Raw genomic sequence first — 19265 nt, 5'->3', positions numbered from 1 at the left:
ACTAATTTTTTAATATGTTTGTCATACCAAATTACAGGAATGTAATTTTTAGAAGGTTTATACCATATTTATTTTTCTATCCTCAGTGTTTAAGAGTACTAGACACATAAGAGTTACTCAGTAGATGTTTGTTGAATGACTGAATGAACAAAAAGATTGATGGACCATTATTTAGTAGAGATGAGCAATTATTATTTGGTGGAAGAAACGAGAAGCTAAGGAGTATGTTATACTCCTAACTAAGAAAGCTACAGCAATTGGAGGGAAGAATTTAAAGTTGAGCTGGAATTCTTTAGTATTGTTATCTCAAGTGTCACAATAAGGGATTCGTTCTTTTGTACTGTGAAAACTCACTTGTGTGATACCTAGCATGTAATCCCAGACCATTTGATGCTGTTCAAAGAATTGTTCTGCATATAGATTGGTTTGTGTGCCCATATGTTTAAAAATTCAATTTAAAGGAACAGCTGAATTCATCAATGGGATTGAAACTTCTCTTCAACATTCAATTTCTGTGAAAGGGGAAGTAGTCTGTATTCATTTCTATGTTTAAAGAGAGAAGCTGGGGGATATTTGATACATGCCTTACAAAGAATAAACCAAATATTAACATATTCCCTGTTTACCATTGTTTTCTCCCTTGCCTGCTTTCTGTATTGCAGATGTTGTGGCTATTTCTTGATGGTTTTCAGGCTCCGGTTCATTAAGATTATTGCAATTGGTGACTTTGCTGAGGATTTCACTACTATCTTTTGCTAGCAGGCACATAGCAAGGTGGATATGCTTGTAAGTCACGTTTATGCTTACTTCAAAATTATAACAGCTGGATTATCTGACTCTGTACTGTTTCTCTTCTCAAATAAATAAATTAACCCCTAAACCTCTTCAGGAGCAAAGCCAAAATCAGTGTTCCTAATCAATTTCAAAAGTTAAAAGTTTTTTTCCTTCTTTGCTTTTTTTCAAGCAGAGTAAAAATTCTGAGTTGAGAATATCAGGAAAATATTAGCTATACTCAACCATGAAATAAAATGGTTTTATAGTTCCCCATAGCTATCTTTTCACATGCAGTGTAGGTCTCCCTTCATTGATCAGCTTCCTTTTATTGCATGGTGTTCTGGGAGATACAAAGCAATCTCAAGCACCACAAGGGTCAAAGAAACTGAACCTGTGGATTAAACTTGCAAAAATGTTACATTGATGGGGAATGTTTGTCTTGCTTGGCTTCTGATAAATCTCAACTTGCAAATTAAAACAGAATCTTTGAGGTCTTTCTGATATGAGCTTGAATTCAATAGGATGCAATCTCCAGATCCTTTTACCTGATATTCTAACCCATTGTGCTACTGCTCAAAGCTACCAGAATATGTTTTTCGTTGAACCACATGAAACTCATTTGTGTCTACTGAACCCCTAATCTTCAAATTGGTTAAATAAGATAGTGTGGGAGGTTATGTGGGAAACAAAAGCAAAAGAAAAATTAAATTTCCTTACTATTTCCAGCCTATTGACAAGTCCTTGAAACAGGCAGAGTTACATTCCTCTAGGATCTCAACTGCCTCGATGTTAATACTTTGCCAAGGGCAAAAGACAAACTTAGCCTGAGCTCCAGGACCCTGTAAGTCTACTTTAACATACAAAAATTCCTTTGGAAACCTCATTTATCTCTACCCGCCCCCCCCATATACATGTTGGCAATTATCCCCAAGTATATGACCCACCGATACACATCTGAAGGGTCTCAAGACTAAGGTTTTTTTAGGCAGGAATAAATGACCTTTTCCTAACAATAGCTAGACCCCTCAAGCTCCTGGAAACTTTGCTTCCAAAATTCCTTAGAGACTTGACACTATCCCTGACCCCCTCCCAACTTGAAAGTATATAACCAGCCACTCCTCATCACCCCAGTGGCGCTCTTTCTGTCCACAGGTCTTGTCCCCATGCTTTAATAAAACCACCTTTTTGCACCAAAGACATCTCAAGAATTCTTTCTTGGCCCTTGGCTTTGAACCCTAATGTCTTTCTTACAACAGGAGGTAGTGTCATGGGAAGGAGTACCATGGACTTGGGACTAAACAAATTTAGAGGAAATTAGGCGCCCCTGAGAGGACAGGACTGTCTTCTCTAACTGGTCACATCTCTGGCATGACTGGTAGAGAATGAAAAATAAAATGTCTCCATACTTCTGAACCTAGATTTCCTTAGGCAACTTAGCTCTGCCTTGGCTCATGGACCTGCCCATCTCCATTACTAGAACCAAAGAATTTTCTTTGTGAATTTTCTTCCAGAATCAGATTGAGAAAGATAAGCAGAATAGAATATAGCTTTGCATTTACACAAGGATGGAAGAGGAAAGAAGGAAAAATGGGGGAGAAAGACACATTTGTCAAACTTTCAACATTACTTTCAACATTTTTTTGACATACATTTCTGGATTATACTTATTGGCTTATATTCAAGAAAGAAGATCCATATGGGTTCCTGTGTTGAAAAGAGGGCAAATCCATGTGAAGTGAAACAATCTTTATCTGGAGTAACGGCAAGAGGCTTCTTGTGATACATGATGTAGTTTTGGAATGCTGGTGAGGTCCAGAGCTGATGGCCAAGAAAAAATTCTTGAGACATCCTTGGTGCAAAAAGGTGATTTTATTAAAGCATGGCGACAGGACTCATGGGCAGTAAAAGCTGCTGCATTGTGGTTGTGAGGCATGACTGATTATATACTTTGGTCTAAAAGGACTTTGAAATGCTAATGGAAACTCTTAGGATGCTGGAGGCCTTGCTATTGTCAAGTTAAGGTTGATTTTCCCTCTAGTAAAGCATTAACATTAAGACAGTTCTGAGTTTCCTGGAGGAACATTATACTCTGCCTGCCTCAACTATTTGTCAATGGGCTGCAGGCTGTACAGAAATTTTATTTTATTTACATTCCCTTCTACCTTTGTTTCCCACATCACTATGGTGGGGAGAGTGATGTTATGGCTCCAGGAAATTGAGTCTATATGTTTCTGAAAGTCAGGCTATTGATAAGAATGCTTTGTCCTTGTAAATCACTAAGATATTTATAAATTGAGGGAGACTCGTGTCCCTCAGGACTGTGATCTTTATCAGTTAACCATTTGTTTTTACCTTCCCTTAGTTTTAGGGCAGTCAGGAGTGCCTGAAGAATGTCACATATATCCCACCAGGGAGTGGGGGGTGGGGTTGTGTGGTGTCAGCTTGTGCTTTGTCCTCAGCTTGCCTTCTGCTCCCTCATCAATATAGAATCTTCTACCTGAGTCAGCAAACTTTGACCTGCCTGTTTTAGCAGATAAAGTTTTAATGAAACACAGCCACACTCATTCTTTCATTTGTTTACCTATTGTTTATGGCTGCTTTTAAGCAGTTGTGACAGGGACTATATGATGCACAAAGCTTAAAATATTTGCTCTCTGGCCCTTTATAAAAAGTTTTCCAACTCTGCTCTGCGTAACAGAGATCAGGGAGAAATGCATTGATTCCGAGAAGTGATGAGTGGATTTAATCACTTTGGAGAAACATTTATAGTTTATACTATAAAGTTTAAACTGACAATAGTTTCAGGATGTTATTTAGAAATTGTAGCAGTATATCAGTTGTTAATTGATTTGCTATAATTCATACTATATATACTATTTATCAATATAAATAATTAATGTTATGGATTTGTTTTTGTTGTGTTATTTAGATTTTGTAGTCACTAGAAAGATATAGAAACAAAGGCACTATTTAAAATGCTATTAATAATTAATATCAGTCAATAGTGATGTAGGAAGGATGTTAGGGTTCAAAGCCAAGGACCAAGAAAGAATTCTTGAGATGTCTTTGGTGCAAAAAGGTGGTTTTATTAAAGCATGGGGACAAGACCTGTGGACAGAAAGAGCTCCACTGGGGTCATGGGGAGTGGCCCATTATATACTTTCAAGTTGGGAGGGGGTCAGGGATAGTGTCAAGTCTCTAAGGAATTTTGGAAGCAAAGTTTCCAGGAGCTTGAGGGGTCTAGCTATTGTTAGGAAAAGGTCATTTATTCCTGCCTAATAAAACCTTAGTCATGAGACTCTTCAGATGTGTATCGGTGGGTCATATGCTTGGGGATAATTGCCAACATGTATATTGGGGGGGCGGGTAGAGATAAATGAGGTTTCCAAAGGAATTTTTGTATGTTAAAGTAGACTTACAGGGTCCTAGAGCTCAGGCTAAGTTTGCCTTTTGTCCTTGGCAAAGTATTAACATCGAGGCAGTTGAGATCCTAGAGGAATGTAACTCTGCCTGTTTCAAGGACTTGTCAATGGGCTGTAGATACTAAGGAAATTTAATAATTTTTCTTCTGCCTTTGTTTCCTACATCAAATAGCATTGACTGGTTACCCACTTGTTAAAGAACTTTGTTTCAGTGGAAGATGGGAAGAACCTCAAAGAAGTAGATGTTGTTGTAATTCAGGGTCTTACTAAATAGTCTAGTTTAAGAATTTGTTATATATTCCTGCAGTGACTTCAGAAAACATACAAAGTAATATAAACCCATGAGAGCACATAAACAGAGCTCAGAATCTAGGACAGAAGGATAAGGGATCATTTGCCTGTATGTCAGTCACCTAGATGCTTTTGCAGGTCTTAGTCCTGTGGATCTGCCTGATTTTCTTGTTTTAGGAATTTGTCTAAACATAGATTTTATACTTTGGCTTTTGAATTTCATCTTGCTGATTTTCAGCTATCATTATGTGTGTTGAGATTATTTTGTAACTTGTATCTGAAGTTTAACACAGAGACAATTCATTCTGACATTTTCTTTCCTGCAAAATATTATAAGCATGATTTATATGTCTTCATCAAGTCATGACAGAGGCATAGAATCCTAGAGTTAGCTGTGGCTTTAGAGAGTGAGTTGGAAAACTTGTAGGTTATAACCCAAGAATGGGTTCTTGGAATGTGAGATTTCCTGGGTGGTATAGTTCCAAGTAATTGTGATATGTGATTTATAATAAATAAATATTTTGGTCTTCAGTCCCTGATTCCTGGCTCAGAGCTCCCCAAACCCTTGGAATTTCTTAACCAATAAGAGCAATGAGAGCATTGCTTTTGTTATAATATTTGTCCTCTGTTCCTGAAATCCAATTCAGAGCCATAAAGACAAAAATGGATGTCTTGTTATTCATAACAAGCCCCTTCCAACTATAACTAAGTTTATGTTAAGGAGGTGACTTTTGGAAATCCCCTAAAGATGGGGTGCTGGTTGCCAGGGAAACCAACCAGGATTTGAGGGTTGGAACATTTAGTTCTGCCCCCTGATTTCTGAGGGGAGAAGAGAGGCTGCAGGTTGAATCAATCACCAATGGCCAATGATTTAATCAATCATTCCTCTTTAATGAAGCCTCCATAAAAACCCAAAAAGACTGGGTTCAGAGAGCTTCCAAGTTGGTGAGTCAGAAAGCATCCATGTGTTAGTGCTGGCCCCAAACTCTACTAGCTAGTCAGTTAGTAGCTCAGGTAACAACCTGGACTTGAGACTGGCACTTGAAGTGGGGGCAGTCCTGTAGGACTGAGACTTTAACCTGTGGAATCCGATGCTATCTCCAACAGACAATGTCAGAATTGAATTGTGGGATACCCATTTGGTGTCCAAGAATTACTTGGCATGGAAAAAAAAAAAAAACCCACACATCGGAATTGGGTGCTGAATTGCAGTGTAATGAAAACATTTACAGTGTAGCCATGGAAGTTGAATGTAGAGGTAGAAGTAGACAAAGACCAAGGGTGCAAGACATTCACAATTCTGATTCTCTATCAGAATCATCTGTGGTGGTTTTATAAGTTACTGAAACTATGGCTCCCATTCTGAAAGATTCTGATATAATTCAGGCATATGTACTTAAAAAAAAAAAGATTTTATTTATTTATTTGACAGAGAGATACACAGCGAGAAAAGGAACACAAGCAGGGCAAGTGGGAGAGGGAGAAGCAGGCTTCCCATGGAGCAGGGAACCCGATGTGGGGTTCGATTCCAGGACCCTGGGACCATGACCTGAGCTGAAGGCAGAGGCTTAAGGACTGAGCCACCCAGGTGCCCCGAGACATATATACTTTTTAAAAAACATTAATGGATGTTTCTAATGTGCAAGCTGAGTTGGGAACTCTTGAGCTGAAGTTGGGTGGATTATCCATACAAACTCTGAATCTAAATGACAGCAAATTTGTTCAGAATAGGAAGCAAGGTCTTTACTGAATGTAAGATAGTGAGCCCTATAGTCAGTATGTAAGGGCCAGGAAGAAGAAATGATTTGTCATAACCAGAAGGCAAGAACTTGAAAGGCAAGAACTTGATGGGTTTTTTAAATAAAGGATGAAGGACTTAACTCAGCCTCAGAGAGTGAAGTATGAAGCTGTAAATCTCACCTCCTAATACCGACTTGCTTTAAACTGGTTCACACAACACAGAGCTATTTGCTCATCCCCAGTTTATCATTGGTATTTCCAAATTTCTAATTCAATTTACTCTATGAAGAAATGGCTTTGGGTATGTTCTCATATTCTAAAGCTCTACTTTGCACTTTTTGGAGCTCATTGTTATCTTTAACTATTTAATTTTAGGTGACCATGGACTCTTGGGGAGGAAAAGTGAATATGGCAGACTTGAATCCAGAGGTTTTAAAATGAATTATTTTCTTTTTTTTTTCAGATGGATGTTTGCTAGAATTATTTTTTTAATTTAATTTAATTTATTTTTATTATGTTATGTTAGTCACCATACAATATTTTCTATATGATTCAGTAGCCCACTTCACTTACCTGGTTTTCAAGGTATTTGTATGAAAGAGAATTAGGATGGAGTGTTATTAGATAATGTAGACTATATCATTTTCAGAAAAATGGAATTCTGTAGAATACACTATGGAGAAATTAGACTGAAGGAAAACTTCAAGTGACTGTTAATAGTAGTAGTACCAGTAGTAAGAATAGTAGTAGTAGTAATGAAGCTTTACAAATAAATGCAGAACATCAAGTCTTGTTCCTCTAGTATATTTTATTTTTGTCTTTTAAACTGCTTTCATTATAAAAGAAATGCAAACTTCATGCAAAATTATTGACTGAGATGTATCTAGAGTAAAATTAAATGTCCTCTTTCCATAGTATGACTCCCAACACTCATCTCCTAGTATGCCTCTCTCTCTAGAACTTCTCCTATGCATTCATAAAATGTATACATATATACATACATATACAAATGTATTATGCAATTTTCTAATAGTAATATATCACAAATATCCTTCTATACCAATAAATATAAATCAACCTCATTCTTTTTAGCATCTGTATAGCATTTCATAGTATGGATGCACAACAATGTTTTTAAACATATGCCCCGTTATTTGGATGTTTGCTTCAAATTTCTTCCTTTTATAAAATTAATACTTCCATAAACTTCTATATTCACATTTTTTGTGTGAAAGTGTTAATAGTTCTGTAGCATATATTCTTAAAAGGAGACATGTTAGAACAAAGGTTATGCATATTTAAAATGTTGATAGGCTATTGCTTAAATGTCCTTCAAAAAATTACATTTTTTTTTTAGAAAAGATTTTATTTGACAAAGAGAGAGAGAGAGCACAAGCAGAGAAGCAGCAGGCAGAGGGATAGGGGAAAGCAGACTCCCCAGGAGCGGAGAGCCTGAAGCCAAGTTCGACCCCAGGACCTAGGATCATGACCTGAGCTGAAGGCAGACACTTAACCCACTGAGTCACCCAGGCATCCCCCCCCAAAATTACATTTCAGCAAATATATAGGCCCATTTCCCCAGCCTCTTGCCAGTTGTCTATATTATCAATCTATTTTTAATTTTAAAAAAATATTTATTTATTTATTTTGAGAAAGACAGAGAGAGTGCACAAGTGGGGGGAGGGGCCGAGAAGGAGAGGGAAAGAATGCCAAGTAGACTCCATGCTGAGGTCAATTTCAGGACCCTGCAATCATTACCTGAGCTGAAATCAAGGATCAGACGCTTAACTGACTGAACAACACAGGTGCCCTTCTTTTTCTATTTTTTTAATTTTAATTCCAGTATAGTTAATATACAATGTTGTATTAGTTTCAGGTGCACAATATAGTGATTTAATAATTCTATATATTACTCACTATTCATGATGGTAAATGTACTCTTAATTCCCTTCACATATTTCAGGCATCTCCCACCCACCTCTCCTCTGATAAACATCACTTTGTTCTCTACAGTTAAGAGTCTGTTTCTTGGTTTATCTCTGTTATTCTTTGTTCATTTTTCTTGATTCTTAAATTTCACATATGAGTGATATTGTATGGTATTTGTCATTGACTGACTTATTTAGCTTAACATTATACTTTCTAGATCCATCCATGCTGTTGCAAATGGCAAGATTTCATTCTTTTTTTATCCTGAGTAATATTCCATTCTGTATATATACCACAACTTGTTTATCCATTCATCTATCAGTGGACACTTGGACTGCTTCCATAATTTTGCTATTGTAAATAATGTTGCAATAAACACAGGGGTGCTGATATCCATTCAAATTAGTATTTTTGTATCCTTTGGGTAAATACCCAATAGAGGAATTACTGGATTATATAGTAATTCTATTTTTAATTTTTTTGAGGAATCTCCATACTGTTTTCCACAGGGGCTGCCCCAGTTTGCATTCCAAGCAACAGTGCACGTGAGTTTATTTTTCTCCACATTCTCACCAACATGCGTCATTTCTTGTGTTTTTCATCTTAGCCATAATAACAAATGTGAGGTGATATCTCCTTGTGGTTTTGATTTCCATTTCTCGGATGATTAGTGATGTTGAGCATCTTTTCATGTGTCTGTTGGCCATATGGATGTCTTCTTTGGAGAAATGTCTGTTCATGTCTTCCACCCATTTTTTAATCAAGTTATTTGTTTTCTTCTGTTGAGTTGTGTAAGTTCTTTATATATTTTTGGATACTAATCTTTTATTGGATTTGTCCTTTGCAAATATCTTCTCCCATTCAATAGGTTATCTTGTAGTTTTGTTGATTTTTTTTTTTTTTTTTGCTCTGCAGAAACTTTTTATTTTGATGTTGTCCCAATAGTTTATTTTTGCTATTGTTTCCTTTACCTCAGGAGATATATCTAGAAAAAATGTTGTTATGGTCCATGTCAGAGACACTACTGCCTGAGCTCTACTCTAGAGTTTTTATGGTTATAGGGCTCACATTCAGGTTCTTAATGCATTTTGAGTTTATTTTTGTGTATGGTGTAATGAAGTGGTCCAATTTCATTACTATGCATGTAGCTATTCAGTTTTTCCAAACTATTTGTTGAAGAGACTTCTTCCCATTATATATTCCTGCCCCTGTCACAGATTAATTGGCCATAATTGTGGATTTATTTTTGGGCTTTCTATTCTGTTCCATTGATTTGTGTGTCTATTTTTGTGGCAGTACCATACTGTTTAGAATACTATAGCTTTGTACTGTATCTGGAAATCTGGGATTGTGATGCCTCCAGCTTTTCAGGATTGCTTTGGCTATTCAGGGTCTTTTGTGGTTTATACAAATTTTAGAATTGTTTGTTTTAGTTCTGTGAATAATGCTGTTGGTATTTTGATTGGGATTGCATAAAATCTCTAGATTGCTTTGGTAGTATGAACATTTCAACCATATTGTCTCTTCCAATCCATGAGCATGGAATATCTTTCCATTTGTTTGTCGTCAATTTCTTCCATCAGTGTTTTATAGTTTTCAAAATACAGGGATTTCACCTCCTTGGTTAGGTTTATGCCTAGGTATTTTATTCTTTTTGGTACAATTGTAAATGGGATTATTTTCTTAATTTCTCTTTCTACTGCTTCATTAATGTATAGAAATGCAGTTGATTTCTGTATATTGATCTTGTATTTTGTGATTTTCCTGAATTCATTTATAGGTGTTAATAGTTTTTGGTGGAGTCTTTTTGGTATTCTATATATAGTATCATGTCATCTTCAAATAGTGAAATTTTACTTCTTTTTTACCAATATGGTAAGATTGATGTGGCTAGAACATCCATTATAATGTTGAATAAAAGTAGTGAGAGGGGACAGCCTTCTCTTCTTCCTGATCTTTTGTTTTTCTCCATTGAGTAGGATGGCAGTTGTTTTTCATATATGACCTTTATTATGTTGAGATATGTTCCCTCTAAGCCTATTTTGTTGAGAGTTTTTTTTTATGAATGGATGTAATACTTTGTCAAATGCTTTTTCTGCACCTATTGAAATGATCATATGGCTTTTATCCTTTCTCTTTTTGATGTGGTGTATCACATTGATTTATTTGCAAATATTGAACCACACTTGCATCCCAGGAATAAATCTTACTTAATCGTAGTGAATATTTTTTTAATGTATTGTTGGATTTACTTTCCTAATATTTTGTTGAGGATTTTTACATCTATGTTCATCAGAGATATTGGCCTGTAGTCTCTTTTTTAGTAGTGTCTTTATCTGGTTTTGGTATCAGGGTAATGCTGGCCTCATGGAATGAATGTGGAAACTTTTCTTCCTCTTCTCTTTTTTGGAATAGTTTGAAAAGAATAGATAGTAACTTGGCTTTGAGTGTCTGGTAGAATTTACCTGTGTGGCAACCTGGTTGTAAACTTTTGTTCATTGGGAGTTTTTTGATTACTGATTCAATTTCATTGCTGGTAATTAATCAGTTCAAATTTTTACATTTCTTCCTGATTCAGTTTTGGAAGGTTATATGTTTCTAGGAATTTATCCATTTCTTCTAGGTTGTACAGTTTGTTGGCATGTAATTTTTCATAATATTCTGTTAATAATTGTATATCTGTGATGTCAGCTGTTATTTCAACTTTATCATGTCTGATTTTGTTTATTTGAGTTTTCTCTTTCTTTTTACTTTTTTCTTGGTTTTTGTTTTTGTTGTTTTTGTTTTTTGATGAGTCTGGCTAAAGATTTATCAATTTTGTTGATCTTTTCAAAAAACCAGCTCCTGGTGGGAGGAGCAAGATGGTGGAGGAGTAGGAGACCTAAATTTCGTCTGGCCCCAGGAATTCAGCTAGATAGGTATCAAACCATTCTGAACACCTATGAACTCAACAGGAGATTGAAGAAAAGAATAGCAGCAACTCTCTGAACAGAAAAGCGACCACTTTCTGGAAGGTAGGACATGCGGAGAAGTGAATCGAAAGCGATATTCAGGAAGATGGATGGCGGGGGAAGGGGCCTCCATCAGCCACTACTCGCAAGTGATAGAACAGCAGAGCACAAAATCAGAACTTTTAGGAGTCGGCTCTGCTAAGGGACGTTCCTCCAGTGGCTGAGCAGGGGGTGGAACCCTCACTGGGACAGTGTGGTCTCAGGACCCTCGGGGTCACAGAAAAACTGGGGTGCCTGAGTGTGGCAGAGCTCTCAGGTATTGGAGCAAGGAAGCCGGCTACAAAAACGAACCCAAGGAGTGGTCTCTCAGCTCAGGGTTGCCATAAACTGTGATCCGTGGCACAGTCAGGCCACTGCTCCCCCAGCAGGAAACCAACAAGCAGAACTGGGGAGATGCCCCTTCTTCCCCCAGGAGGAGAAGTCTGGGAGCGCACCACAGGATTCTGCTGGGTTTGGAGACTCCAAACGGTCGTGTGTCAGAGATAGAAATGCTCGGTCACAGATCAGGTGAGAACAGAGTGCAGCCAAAGACTGGGGAGATGGGAATGATTGACTGCATTGCTTTGGGGGATCACTGAGGAGGGGGCCCCGAGTTCCTGGATCCTCCGGGACAGAAATTGGGAGGCCACCATTTTCACTCTCCTCCTCCAAAGCTGTAAGGAAAGCTTGCGGGGAACAAAACCTCCTGAGAGCAAACCCGAGCAGATTACATAGCCCGGACCCAGTAAGGGCAGGGCAATTCCGCCTCCAGCAAAGGCATCTGAGAACCACTGCGACAGGCCCCTCCCCCAGAAGGTCAGCAAGAACATCCAGCCAAGACCAAGTTTACCAGTTAATGAAAACGGCAGAACTCCAGTGCTAGGGGAATACTGCACATAGAATTCATTGCTTTTTTTCCCCTGATTCTTTAGTCTTTCAAAGTTAATTTTTTTAACTTTCCTTTTCTTTTTTTTTTTGAATTTTTCTTTTTCCCTTTTTCAACCAACATCTTATCAAAACCTTTTTTAAAATATCTTTTTTATTTTTCATTTTTAGAGTCATATTCTATTTCTTCATAGTAGTTAACATTATTTTTGGTATATATGTAAAAGTTGTTCTCTCTTTAAAATTTTGGGATACAGTTTCCTCTAACAGACCAAAATATACCCTAAATCTCTAGTGTATGGCTTTGTTCTAGTCTCCTGCCTGATCACATTCACTCCCCCTTTTTTTTTAAACCTTCTTCTTTCTTTTTTCAACCAACTTCTTATCAATTCCTTTTATAAAAGCTTTTATAATTTTCGTCTTTATAGTCATATTCCGTCCCTTCATCATATTTACCCTTACTTTTGTACATATATAAGTTTTTCTTTCCTTAAAATATTGGGAAACAATTTCTTCTAACAAACCAAAATATGCCAAAAATCTAGTATGTGGCACTGATCTATGCACCAGCCTAATTATATTTGATCATATTCTATTTTTTGTTTGCTTGTTTGTTTCTTTGTTTTTATATTTTTCTTTTTCCTTTCTTTCCCTTTCTTTTCCCCCAGTTTCAGGTCTCTTCTGATTTGTTTAGTGTATATTTTTCTGGGATAGTTGTTACCATGTTAGCTTTTTGCTCTCTCATTCATCTATTCTCCTCTGGACAAAACGACAAGACAGAAAAAATCACATCAAAAAAAAGAACAAGAGACAGTACCGATTCCCAGGGACATAACCAATACAGACATTAATAGGATGTCAGAACTAGAGTTCAGAATGACGATTTTAAAGATACTAGCTGGGTTTGAAAAAAGCATGGAAGAAATTAGAGAAACCCTTTCTGGAAAAATAAAAGAACTAAAATCTAACCAAGTCAAAATCAAAAAGGTTATTAATGAGGTGCAATAAAAAATGGAGGCTCTAACTGCTAGGATAAATGAGGCAGAAGAGAGAATCAGTGATATAGAAGACCAAATGATGGAAAATAAAGAAGTTGAGAAAAAGAGAGATAAACAACTACTGGATCACGAGGGCAGAATTCGAGAGATAAGCGATACCATAAGATGAAACAATATTAGAATAATTGGGATCCCAGAAGAAGAAGAAAGAGAGAGGGGGGCAGAAGGTATATTGGAGCAAATTATACCAGAGAACTTCCCTAATTTGGGGAAGGAAACAGGCATCAAAATCCAGGAGGCACAGAGAACCCCCTCAAAATCAATAAAAATAGGTCAGCACCCTGACATCTAATAGTAAAACTTACGAGTCTCAGAGACAAAGAGAAAATCCTGAAAGGAGCTCAGGAGAAGAGATTTGTAACCTACAATGGTAGAAACATTAGATTGGCAACAGACCTAGCCACAGAGACCTGGCAGGCCAGGAAGGACTGCCATAATATATTCATAGCACAAAATGAGAAAAATATGCAGCCAAGAATACTATATCTAGCTAGTCTGTCATTGACAATAGAAGGAGAGATAAAAAGCTTCCAGGACAAACAAAAACTAAAGGAATTTGCAAACATGAAACCAGCCCTACAAGAAATATTGAAAGGGGTCCTCTAAGCAAAGAGAGAGCCTAAAAGTAGCATAAACTGGAAAGGAACACAGACAATATACAGTAACAGTAACATTACAGGCAATACAACAGCACTAAATTCATATCTTTCAATAGTTACCTTGAATGTAAATGCCCCAATCAAAAGACAGACTATCAGATTGGATAAAAAAACAAAAGCCATCGAGATGTTGTCTGCAAAAGACTCATTTTAGACCCAGAGACACCCCATATGGAAAGTGAGGGGTGAAAAACAATTTACCATGCTAATGGACACCAAAAGAAAGCTGGGGTGGCAATCCTTATATCCGACAAATTAGATTTTAAACCAAAGACTATAATAAGAGATGAGGAAGGACACTACATTCCACTGAAAGGGTCTATCCAACAAGAAGATCTAACAACTGTAAATATCTATGCCCCTAACATGGGAGCAGCTAATTATATAAGCCAACTAATAACAAAAGCAAAGAAACACATCAACAACAATACAATAATATTGGGGGACTTTAACACTCCCCTCACTGAAATGGACAGATGATCTAAGCAAAAGATCAACAAGGAAATAAAGGCTTTAAATGACACACTGGACTAAATGGACTTCACAGACATATTCAGAACGTTCCATCCCAAAGCAACAGAATAAACATTCTTCTCTAGTGCCCATGGAACATTCTCCAGAAGAGATCACATCCTAGGTCACAAATCAGGTGTCAACTGGTCCCAAAAGATTGGGATCATTCCTGCATATTTTCAGACCACAATGTTTTGAAACTAGAACGCAATCACAAGAGGAAATTCGGAGAGAACTCAAATACATGGAGGCTAAAGAACATCCTATTAAAGAATGAATGGATCAACCAGGAAATTAAAGAATTCAAAAATTCATGGAAACAGGGCGCCTGGGTGGCTCAGTTGGTTAAGCGACTGCCTTCGGCTCAGGTCATGATCCTGGAGTCCCGGGATCGAGTCCCACATCGGGCTTCCTGCTCAGCAGGGAGTCTGCTTCTCCCTCTGACCCTCTTCCCTCTCGTGCTTTCTATCTCTCGTTCTCTCTCTCTCTCAAATAAATAAATAAAATCTTTAAAAAAAAAAAAACCTTATAAAAAAAAAATTCATGGAAACAAATGAAAATGAAAACACAAATGTTCAAAATCTTTGGGATGCAGCAAAGGCAGTCCTGAGAGGAAAGTATGTAGTAATACAAGCCTTTCTCAAGAAATAAGAAAGGTCTCAAATACACAACATAACCCTACATCTAAAGGAGCTGGAGAAAGAACAAAAACTAAAGCCTAAACCCAGCAGGAGAAGAGGAATAATAAAGATCAGAGCAGAAATCAATGAAATAGAAACCAAAAGAACAGTAGAACACATCAACGAAACTAGGAGCTGGTTCTTTGAAAGAATTAACAATATTGAAAAACCCCTGGCCAGACTTACCAAAAAGAAAAGAGAAATGACCCAAATCAACAAAATCATGAATGAAAGAGGAGTGATCACAACCAACACCAAAGAAATACAAACAATTATAAAAACATATTATGAGCAACTGCATGCCATCAAATTAGATAATCTGTAAGAAATGGGTGCATTCCTAGAGATGTATGAACTACCAAAACTGAACCAGGCGAAATAGAAAACTTGAACAGACCCATAACCAGTAAAGAAATTGAAACAGTAAACAAAAATCTCCCAAGAAACAAGAGCCCAGGGCCAGATGCCTTCCCAGGGAAATTCTACAAAACATTTCAAGAAGAATTAATACCTATTCTTCTGAAACTGTTCCAAAAAATAGAAATGGAAGGAAAACTTCTAAACTCGTTTTATGAAGCCACAATTACCTTGATCCCCAAACCAGACAAAGACCCCATCAAAAATGAGAATTACAGACTAATATCCTTGATGGACATGGATGCAAAAATTCTCACCAAAATACTAGCCAATAGGATCCAACAGTACATTAAAAGGATTATTCACCATGGCAAAGTGGGATTTATCCCTGGGCTGCAAGTTTGTTCAACATCCGCAAATCAAACTGATAGAATATATTAAAAAAAGAAAGAACAAGAACCATATGATCCTCTCAATAGATGCAGAAAAAGCATTTGACAAAGTACAGCATCCTTTCTTTATCTAAACTCTTCAGAGTATAGGGATAGAATATTCATACCTCAATACCATAAAAGCCATCTATGAAAAACCAACAGTGAATATCATTCTCAATGGGGAAAAACTGAGAGCTGTCCCCCGAAGGTCAGGAACACGTCAGGGATGTCCACTATCACCACTGCTATTCAACATAGTATTAGAAGTCCTAGCCACAGCAATCAGACAACAAAAAGAAATAAAAGGCATCCAAATCAGCAAAGAAGGTGTCAAACTCTCACTGTTTGCAGATGATATGATACTTTATGTGGAAAAACCAAAAGACCACCCCAAAACTGCTAGAACTCATACAGGAATTCAGTAAAGTGGCAGGATATAAAATCAATGCACAGAAATCAGTGGCATTCCTATACACCAACAAGAAGACAGAAGAAAGAGAAATTAAGGAGTCGATCCCATTTACAATTGCACCCAAAACCATAGGATACCTAGGAATAAATCTAACTAAAGAGGCAAAGGATCTGTACTCAGAAAACTATAAAATACTCATGAAGGAAATGGAGGAAGACACAAAGAAATGGCAAAACGTTTCATGCTCATGGATTGGAAGAACAAATATTGTGAAGATGTCAATGCTACCTAGAGCAATCTACACATTCAATGCAATCCCCATCAAAATACCATCTACTTTTTCCAAAGAAATGGAACAAATATTCCTAAAATTTATATGGAACCAGAAAAGACCCTGAATAGCCAGATGAATGTTGAAAAAAGAAAAGCAAAGCTGGCGGCATCACAATTCGGACTTCAAGCTCTATTACAAAGCTGTCATCATCAAGACAATATGGTACTGGCACAAAAACAGACACATAGTTCAATGGAACAGAATCGAGAGCCCAGAAATGGACCCTCAACTCTATGGTCAACTAGTTTGACAAATTAGGAAAGAATGTCCAATGGTAAAAAGACAGTCTCTTCAACAAATGGTGTTGGGAAAATTGGACAGACACATGCAGAAGAATGAAACTGGACCATTTCCTTACACCACACACAACAATAGACTCAAAATGGTTGAAAGACCTAAATTCGAGACAGGAGTCCATCAAAATCCTGAAAGAGAACACAGGCAGCAACCTCTTTGACCTCAGCTGCAGCAATTTCTTCCTAGAAACACCACCAAAGGCAAGGGGAGCAAGGGCAAAAATGAACTATTGTGACTTCATCAAGATAAAAAGCTTTTGCACAGCAAAAGAAACAGTCAACAAATCCAAAAGACAACCAACAGAATGGGAGAAGATATTTGCAAATACATATCAGATAAAGGGCTAGTATCCAATATCTAAAGAACTTATTAAACTCAACACCCAAAGAACAAATGATCGAATCAAGACATGGGCAGAAGACATGAACAGACATTTTTCCAAAGAAGACATCCAAATGTCCAACAAACACATGAAAAAGTGCTCAACATCGCTTGGCATCAGGGAAATCCAAATCAAAACCTCAATGAGATACCCCCTCACACCAGTCAGAATGGCTAAAATTAACAAGTCAGGAAATGACAGATGTTCGCAAGGATGAGGAGAAAGGGGAACCCTCTTACACTGTTGGTGGGAATGCAAGCTGGAACAGCCACTCTGGAAAACTGTATGGAGGTTCCTCAAAAAGTTGAAAATAGAGCTACCATATGACCTAACAATTGCACTACTGGGTATTTACTCCAAAGATACAAATGTAGGGATCCGAAGGGGTACGTGCACCACAATGTTTATAGCAGCAATGTCCACAATAGCCAAATGATGGAAGGAGCCAAGATATCCATCGACAGATGAATGGATAAAGAAGTGGTATATATATATACATTGGAATATTATACAGCCCTCAAAAGGAATGAAATCTTCCCATTTGCAACGACGTGGATGGATGGAACATGAGGGTATTATGCTGAGCAAAATAAGTCAATCAGAGAAAAACATGTATCATATGACCTCACTGATATGCGGAATTCTTAATCTCAGGACACAAACTGAAGTTTGCTGGAGTGCTGGGGGCTGGGAGGGATGGGGTGGCTGGGTGGTAGACATTGGGGAGGATATGTGTTATGGTGAGCACTATGAACTGTGTAAGGCTGTTAAATCACAGACCTGTACCTCTGAAACAAATGATACATTATATGTTAAAAAAAAATCAACAGAATTAGATAGCAGGAAGAGAAAAATGAAGAGAGGGGAAATCGGAGGGGGAGACGAACCATGAGAAACTATGGACTCTGAGAAACAAACTGAGGGTTCTATGTGGGGGGTGGGGGGATGGGTTAGCCTGGTGATGGGTATTAAAGAGGGTACATACTGAATGGATTACTGGGTGTTATACACAAACAATGAATCATGGAACATACATCAAAAACTAATTATGTAATGTATGGTGATTAACATAACATAATACAAAATATATATATATAAATTAAAAAAACCCATCTCCTGGATTCATTTGTCTGTTCTATGGGGTTTTTTTAGGTTTTTTTTTTTAACTTATTTCTGCTCTAATCTTTATTATTTTCTTCCATCTTGTAGTTTTGGGTTTTATTTGCTCTTCTTTTTCTAGCTCCTGTAGGTATAAGATTAAGTTGTTTATCCGAGATTTTTCTTGTATCTTGAGATAGGCCTGTGTTGCTATAAACTTCCCTCTTAGAACCACTTTTCTTTTATCCCAAAGATCTTGGACCATTGTGTTTTCATTTTCATTTGTGTCCATGTATTTTTTTTTATTTACTCTTTGATTTCTTGGTTGACTCATTCATTGTTTAGTAGCACGTTATTTAATCTCCATGTATTTGTGTTCTTTCCAGATTTTTTCCTGTGATTTATTTCTTGTTTCATAACTGTGGTAAGAAAAGATACATGGTATGGCTTCAATATTATTGAATGTGTTGAGACTTGTTTTGTGGACTAATATGTGATCTTTTCTGGAGAATGTTTCCTGTGCACATGAAAAAAAATGTTTATCCTGATGTTTTAGGATGGAATGTTCTGAATATATGTGTCAAATCCATCTGGTCCAATGTGTCATTCAAAGCCATTGTTTCCTTGTTGATTTTCTGTTTGAATGATCTGTCCATTGCTGTAAGTGAGGTGTTAAAGTCCCTTCTATTATTTTATTACTACTGATTACTTCTTTTATGTTTGTTATTAGCTCCTTGTGCATAAATATGTACATTTGTTAGAACTTCTTGTTGGATTGTTCCCTTTATGATTATATAGTGTCTTCTTTGTCTCTTTTTACAGTCTTTGTTTTGAAGTCTATTTTGTCTGCCATAAGTATTGTTACTCTGGATTTCTTTCCACCTCCATTTACATGATAAATGCTTTTTCATCCTTTCACTTTCTATTTCCATGTGTCTTTAGGTCTGAAATGATTCTCTTGATGGCAGCATATAGATGTGTCTTGCTTTTTTTCTTTTGTCACCTTACAT

This window comes from Callorhinus ursinus, unplaced genomic scaffold, assembly GCF_003265705.2.
Source record: "Callorhinus ursinus isolate GAN/ISIS: 27379988/994484 unplaced genomic scaffold, GSC_fseal_2.0 scaffold67, whole genome shotgun sequence".
In the NCBI taxonomy this organism is placed as follows: Eukaryota; Metazoa; Chordata; class Mammalia; order Carnivora; family Otariidae; genus Callorhinus; species Callorhinus ursinus.
The sequence above is the reverse complement of the archived record's forward strand: the minus strand, read 5'-3'. Positions refer to the sequence as shown.